Source organism: Cibotium barometz, chromosome 23, assembly GCF_041138505.1.
Source record: "Cibotium barometz isolate CiBa-2024 chromosome 23, ASM4113850v1, whole genome shotgun sequence".
Classification (NCBI taxonomy): domain Eukaryota; kingdom Viridiplantae; phylum Streptophyta; class Polypodiopsida; order Cyatheales; family Cibotiaceae; genus Cibotium; species Cibotium barometz.
In genome coordinates, this window is record NC_141068.1 from 31752224 (window position 1) to 31760836 (window position 8613).

General features: G+C 38.8%; 1 long non-coding RNA gene across 1 annotated transcript; it reads left to right on the top strand.

Annotated features, from left to right (window-relative positions):
* Positions 1–7652: 7652 nt before the first annotated feature.
* LOC147625852 (uncharacterized) lies at positions 7653–8002 on the top strand. Its single transcript, XR_015268811.1, has 2 exons — positions 7653–7727; positions 7812–8002. It is a non-coding gene; the product is annotated as an uncharacterized LOC147625852 (long non-coding RNA).
* Positions 8003–8613: the final 611 nt, after the last annotated feature.

Below are 8613 nucleotides of genomic sequence, written 5' to 3' on the forward strand. Positions count from 1 at the left end.
CAAGGAGTAAGAGTTGTTTTCTGAAACCGGGCATGGATCTGGTTGATTGACCTTGCTGGTCCTCAACGGCGGATGAGTCCATGGCTCTTTTATATGGATCTGTGGGTTGATCTTGCTGATCTTCCACAGAGATTCCATTCTATTATATGAATATATTGCCGGTTACTATGAGCTAGGAACTATGGAAAAGGCCCCTGAGTGAACAGGTGGTGAGCGTTCTGGTTGCCAATGATGCCATAAGTATACCGATGAATGAATGACTGGAAAAAAGGATTCAACCAGAGACTTTGAGGATTGTCATCAGTGACATAATGGTTTCATTAAAGGATTGTTTTAAAGTTAGCTGATGCTAAGAAAAAGGCAATTTCATATTGGGTGTGTAAGTGGTGTGACTAGTTTTATGTTTGCATGAACTTCCGGCTAGGGGGCCTTGGAACTCTTTTCCTTGGTACCCGGGACAAAACCTAACCAAATTCTTAATTGGATCCCATCACTACAGTGGTTGGGCGGTTGGCTAACCCATGGGACTGGATGGGGTTAGGCTGGACTGATGGATCCGTAAATCGAGATTTAATTTCTATTATTACGATAGATGAAGTAAATCCCCGATAGTAATTGTTCTATGGATAGGAATCAACGGATGTGCCTCTTGATGGGGAAAAAAGCGTTGATCCAAATGATCCAAGTGCAAGTTTCTTCCTTGATCTAACCAAGTACCGTTAGAGGTGCAGTCGGATCAGTTTGATCAGTAATGATCTTGACTACGTTAGAGTAAAGAGTTATCCTGGTGGAATCGCCCGTGCTTTCCGGGTAAAGGAAGTTTTTCCGGTTTCGGTTTTGGACGAACCGACGGATTAGTCTGTTGTCCGGATATCCGTGGGCGAGGCCCCGAGTGTGAGATCCCTACCCGCGCACGATGTGCTACTTCCACTGCTAGTACCCCGAATCCGTTGCGCGGTGGAGATCTGGGATCTCACAGTTGGTATCAGAGCCAAATTGAAAGCTAATAAGGATAATTAAATTCTTATCTGAAATTGGTAATAAGAATTCAGAAACAGCATTTTCATAATGTATTTTCATTCCGTAAGCTTCTTTAATGAAGAAATTTTAATCAAAGAAATTGTTTTTATAGATGGCAGTTCTCCATTTATCTGGTATTTCCGACCTCACCCAGTCTCAAGATATGATTGCATTTGCCTTCGAGCATCTCATCTCTTCCGCTTCAACACGAACAAGCCGAGCAAGACTCGCACGCCATTTCGAGGAATTATATTTTCCTAACCTAGTGGAGAGACAACAGCATAAGTGGTTTGCAGGACTATATATCCACACATCTTGCAACCGGCGTGCAATGCTGAGGCAGAACCTCTCATTGGCCATGATTTTGATAAAGCTGAAAATGACGCGTGGTGTCATTCTATATCTTTCAACGCCTCAAAATTTCAGACTTGCTTGCCGAGTTTATAGACTCTTTAGTCGATTTATCCCTAAGGAGAAAATAATAGCTCCCTTCGCAATTAGAGAAATTATGTAACAGGGCATGACTATGGCCCAGTACGGTCCTCTTATATGTCTTCCGAGGAGATTTTGAACTCAGAGCTCAGAGCCGAGTTGCTCTATGTACTTATTGCAACTTGTATATAAATATACAAATGTTTTTTTTAAGTGATTGTTTACGGACGATCGGATAAAGAAAAATCTGTTTATCAGATTTATGTCATAGATCTCCAATAAGATCAACTGAGGAGCCAATTATGTCAAAAGTTATCAAGACGCACAAAAAGGTTGTAATTGCGTGATATAATACAAATTGTTAATTCAAATTGAAATTCGTAAATTAGTAATTGGGTCTTCAATTGGAAGTACCGCAATTGTATGGAACCCTGACTTGCTTGAGGCCTAGACATGATGGTATTTACCTTATAGTTTCGAGTTTCATGACTATCTATATATACCGAGGGTATAACTGCAGCTCTTTACCGGCAGTATATACGAGTAAATCTAAGACTTGAAATTATAAGCATTAATGCTATTCAGTTGATGAATTCAAATGTGGTTGATATGATTGAAAAATGATGATTTTTGAAATTTAGTTGAAATATAATAACCTGAGCAAAACCACAATGTGGATGATTGGGACAAGTCCCTGTAATGATAAATGATGAAAATGATTCAGCAAATCACTATGAGATTAGTGGATTGTGTTGTCAAATTGCTACTGTTAATACTCGAGACAGTAGATCAAGTTAAGGGATGACAAATTGAGAACTTGCTTAACTTAAATTCCCGTGGAGGAATGTTTAGAAGGAAATTTTTTGGTCTAATGGACCATTATCGTGTTAAAGATATGAATGATATGATCTGAATGAATTGTTATTTAATGATGAGTTCTATATAAGGGATATTTATCCCCATATTCTGTTGGGTTGACCGGAATATAAGGAACCCCAGAATAAATTGGATCTTAAGCAAAAGAGTTGTCCTCTACTTGCGAGATGAGGACATCTTGCACCTTTTAAGTGGGGTAGAATGTAAGATTCCTCCCCCAGCCTTAGAGGTATACAGGAGTAAGAATCTTCCTTTCTGATCTTATAATTATTCTCTCTCTAAAATAAAAGAGAGATTCTGTTTAAAAAGGGAAGACACTTTCCCCAGAATACCTTCTCAGGAGCCCTCTTGTTTTAAGGATTCAGAACGATGAGTTCAGAAGTGAGAACCGGTATTTTGGATGCCAAGGTTTTAGTCATCAGTTAAAAGACTACCCGACTCCTACCATGGAAAGGGCACAAGGAAGTCTAGAACCCAAATTCAGAGACCAATTCCTTCATACCAATCTAATCAGGGTCCGTCTCGGACAAGATTGCTTAACTCCATTAACTAGGTCCGACCCATTGATTAGGGTCGAGATGACCAGTCAAATGCTTGGCGACTTAGAGCATCAGATGCAAGCAATTCATAAAGATATAAACGCTGCCTAGGATTGACAGAGACAATATACGGATAAGAAGAGGACAGTCAGAGAAATCAAAGAAGCAGTTATAGTCTTCAATTGAATATGGACCAAAAGAATTTCTTTATCTCTAGGGGAGTATAAGTAGTTATCCCCCAAATATTGTGGACCAAAAGAAGTAAGTGACTTAACCTACGAACTTCTTTTATCTCCTCATCTCAAAGTTTTTAACGCCTTCTATAGAAATATGTGCCAAACCCAAATCATGGAAAGACGGTAAAACTTCAATGGCAAGATACCGTTGGCTTCTAGGTTACGCTAACTCCTTCCTTTATATAAGTCGTAACTTTTACTTATCGCTCACAGTAATCTTACTCCATCGATCTCCTTCTTCTTAATCTCCTTCATGGCTTGGCAACAGGAATTAGTTTTATCCATGATGATTTCTCACCTTCAAGACGCAAGAGAGTCTGTGATATGAGATGTGATAAGATATGATAAGAGGTGTATGAGATGTGATAGAATGTGTTAAGATGAGTTAGGATGTGTTAAGATGTATATGGGATGTGTTAGGATGAGAATGGATGTAATCTGGTTGTATGAATGTGATGTGGATGTATACATGTAGATGTGTATGTATGAATGTGAATGTGGATGTATGAATGTAAATATGGATGTGTATCTATGTATGTGAATGTGGATGTATGAATATGAATGTGGATGTGTGGATGTGGAAATGGAAGTGTGGATGTATGAATGTGGATGTGGATGTATACATGTAGATGTGTATGTATGTATGTGGATGTATAGATGTGAATGGGAATGTGGATGTATGAATGTGAATGTGGATGTGGATGTGGATGTATGGATGTGGAGATGGATGTGTATGTATGAATGTGGATATGGGATGTGGATGTATAAATGAGGATGTGAAAATGGATGTATGCATGTAGATGTGGATGTATGGATGTGAATGTGAATGTGTATGTGAATTAATGTGTTGTCGATATGAGAAAATGGATGAGAATGAGTACACATTGAACGGAATGTGGACTAAGGAGGGATAATGTGTAAAGACGAGAGTTCGATTTTGAAACTGTATTTTGTGACTGTTTGTAAATGACTGTTTTATGTCAAGAATGCTGGGGAAGCATTTTGACCGTCGTTGTGGATTAAGGTCATGAAGACCTAACTGTTGAAGTTGCAACTGCTGACGGAGAGTCAATGGAGGACGTCTCACGTAGCAAGGTCGATCGAGGTCTTGACCAGCCTCGGTTCGATTTAAATGGTGAGCTTCCGGTACGGTGGATGAGGGACCAAGGAAGCGGCCTATGAGTGAAGCGCTAGGTCACCTGCGAAGGATCCTAGAGGGTGCTGACCATACGGTGCTCGGGCTCTGGGTCGCCGAAGATACCCACACGTGCGTCGTGGAAGATATTGGAACAAGGAGTAAGAGTTGTTTTCTTAAACCGGGCATGGATCTGGTTGATTGACCTTGCTGGTCCTCAACGGCGGATGAGTCCATGGCTCTTTTATATGGATCTGTGGGTTGATCTTGCTGATCTTCCACAGAGATTCCATTCTATTATATGAATATATTGCCGGTTACTATGAGCTAGGAACTATGGAAAAGGCCCCTGAGTGAACAGGTGGTGAGCGTTCTGGTTGCCAATGATGCCATAAGTATACCGATGAATGAATGACTGGAAATAAGGATTCAACCAGAGACTTTGAGGATTGTCATCAGTGACATAATGGTTTCATTAAAGGATTGTTTTTAAGTTAGCTGATGCTAAGAAAAAGGCAATTTCATATTGGGTGTGTAAGTGGTGTGACTAGTTTTATGTTTGCATGAACTTCCGGCTAGGGGGCCTTGGAACTCTTTTCCTTGGTACCCGGGAAAAAACCTAACCAAATTCTTAATTGGATCCCATCACTGCAGTGGCTGGGTGGTTGGCTAACCCATGGGAATGGATGGGGTTAGGCTGGACTGATGGATCCGTAAATCGAGATTTAATTTCTATTATTACGATAGATGAAGTAAATCCCGGATAGTAATTGTTCTATGGATAGGAATCAACGGCTGTGCCTCTTGATGGGGAAAAAAGCGTTGATCCAAATGATCCAAGTGCAAGTTTCTTCCTTGATCTAACCAAGTACCATTAGAGGTGCAGTCGGATCAGTTTGATCAGTAATGATCTTGACTACGTTAGAGTAAAGAGTTATCCTGGTGGAATCGCCCGTGCTTACCGGGTAAAGGAAGTTTTTCCGGTTTCGGTTTTGGACAAACCGACGGATTAGTCTCTTGTCCGGATATCCGTGGGCGAGGCCCCGAGTGTGAGATCCCTACCCGCGCACGATGTGCTACTTCCGCTGCTAGTACCCCGAATCCGTTGCATGGTGGAGATCTGGGATCTCACAGTATGGGAGAGGAATGTTTTCATGTAGGAATGTTTTCTTGTAGGAATGTTTTCATGTCATGCTATTTTCTTTTCGCAATGTAGAAGCTAGGCTCCCTATGAGCGATGCTAATTTCTTTTATGTACTGTAGAGCTATACTCCTTATGAGTTAAGCTTTTTCTTTCATGTAATGTTTGGATCAAGGGAGGGCAATATACCATGCCATGATCAAGGGAGGATGTTGGAATATATGATCAGTGTCATGGTCTAAGGTTAAGGCACACAATGAAATGTAAAAGGACCATGTAATATGAAGAGAATCTAGGTGAGTGAAGGGTAAACCCCCACTTGAGATAGGCGAGTTTCAGAAGATGCTCTGGAGGCTATATTCTAGGGAGCCATGTGGGGGGAGATGGCCTTGGATGCCCTTGATGATATGTAAGCAGTGATGTCACTCAACCTTGTACACTTTGGCTATAAAATGATGGCCCTCCTAATGAGAAAAACACGAATTTCTATGCTATGTGAAGCTCCTCATCATGCTGCCATTATGTTCCCTTAATCCTTGATTAAGAGTTAATTATCTTTTTGCTCATGTGACCACCATGGATTATCTTGAACCACCATAGCTCATTTAGCATCCCTTGCTCACATTAAGCTTGCATTATCACTCATTATGCTTTTCCCAACACATACAAAGTTCATGTTACATTTAAGATTTGGCATGTTAGATTTTAAAGAAACATTGTTAAGTTTTGAAGTTTATTTTGGGATTTTTTAGAAAATGCAAAGGAGATGCTGTCCAATTTTTTTACAAATTTGTACATACATACATACATACATACATACATAGTTCATGTTACATTTAAGGTTTGGCATATCAGATTTTAAAGAAACGTTGTTAAGTTTTGATATATACATACCTACATACATATACATATAAATAGATACATATACCTACATACATATACATACACATACATATACATATACATACACATACATATACATACACATACATATACATATACATAGATACATACCTACATACATATACATATGCATATGCATATACACATACATATACATGTACATATACATATACAAAAAGGTCTGAGGATTTCTACCTTTTTATTAAATTATCTTGATCTATTTCTTGAAAAATTTAAGAATTACCAATCTGAGCTTGAAAGAGAGCCCCCAACTCAAGAAGACTCTAGAATACCTTCCCCGTAGCCAACAAACTTGACCCAGTCTCCAGTAGTTGGATCCTCGCGCGTGGCCCCAAAACCATCCACACCACTATCACACGAGTGCCACAATCACACAAAGAGCATACATCTACATCGTCTCAAGTGCAACGTGAGAGGCGAACAAAGAGACGTCTTGACATTATGCATGATGTTCAAGAGGGAGACCCCACAAATGAAGATCAAGAGAGAGACCCTCCAGAGCATCTTCAAGAGGGGGAGGTGTCAGGAAAACATGACATCATGGACATGACTAGTAAGAGTACTTTCCATCGCAAATTTATTTTGAGAAGTGTGTGCTTTTGAAATGCATCTCATTTTTTGTCTTGTTTACTTGCAGGTGAGAGATGTTCTTCACACATATTGCTGGTAGACGTCCACACTCTTTCGGAGGGCTCAGATAGGTAAAAAGAATAATTTCACCATATAATTAGTTTTCCAAGTTATACTTACCAAAACCAAACATCATAAATCTTTTTTGTAGTGTGGAAGAATTCTTGATGAAGATTCCCAAGGCTCTATCTCATAGAGGTGCTCCCTCAGATACAGTGGCTCACCTCGTATGGGCTGACTTTCCTACAGGTTTATAGGTTGTTGATGTAGATACAAATGGGTGTCCGTCATGGAATCAAGTTTCTTCATCATTGATACGTGCCACACTCAGTTTTGTTGGTTTGTTTGTGGTGGCTGATGAGGGTTGGTTTGTGTGTTTGAGTCTAATGGATCAACTTCCTAAAATATATTCCATGGGAAAGAAAGTTGGATTGGTCATGCATCGAACAATGTCTGTTCATGTGGAATTAAGTTATTTGTATGAGAATGGAGAACAGGTAAGTCATAATCTCTCAAATATTTCCCTTTATGTATACATGTTATGTGGTATGGATATCCAAACATAATGTTTTCTAGTTATGGTAGGTGGATACATTGGCGCTTAGTATGTTCTATCGAGTAAATTGCCATGTCCCTATTATTGATCGTGAGGCTGGGCAAAATGTTTCAAAGAAGTTATTCAATGCTCAACGAAATTTCATTTTTGAGAAGAATAAGAAGCATCCATTCCAACGCACGATGGTCTTGGAGCGCTACATTCGAGGTGGTGCAGAAAGATCTCCTATGTTCTTTAGGTGAGATAATTTTCATTCTGTTCATTTTCATAGCTACTTTTTCAAAATACTTAGATGCACGTTTATGATTGCATTTCATTGTAGGTGGCTAGTGGAGACCTTCTCAAGTGAAGGAGATGGTGTCTTGGACGTTTTTGCGGGATGTGGAGGCTTGGGACGTGCATGCCAAGAGTTAAAAAGGCACTATATGGGGATAGAGAATGACATGGAGGTAGCCAAAGCATGTCTGGGAGATTTCTCATTAGGTCAGGATGACACGTAGAAGAATGCTATAATTTGTGGATCAAAAGACTTTGTAACTGAGATTGTCATGGTTTGGAAGTTTAAAGATCGATATATACATTTTTGATCTTTAAAAGATTGTGTTATATATTTAAGTAAGTAAGAAAGTATGTATGTAATGTATGTATATATGTTAGTGCTGCTGCATAGATAGCTCTTGCTTTGTAATCGAGATTTTCATGGTTTGGAACTTTAAAGATCGGTATATATATTTTTTAATTTTAAAGGATTGTTTTTTATATTTAAGTAAGTAAGAAAGTATGTATGTATGTATGTATGTATATATGTTAGTATGTAGGTAGCTCTTGCATGTATGTATGTATATGTATATTTTGTATGTGTATATGTATGAGGTGCATGAATTTAGATAGTATATGTATATATGTAATTATACATATTTAAGTAAGTAAGAAAGTATGTATGTATGTATGTATGTATATATGCTAGTATGTAGTAGCTCTTGCATGTATGTATGTATATGTATATTTTGTATGTGTATATGTATGAGGTGCATGAATTTAGATAGGTATATGTATATGTATATTTTGTATGTTGATCTTTCAAAGCTTGTTATTTATATGTATGTAAGTTCTTGGTCCTTTAC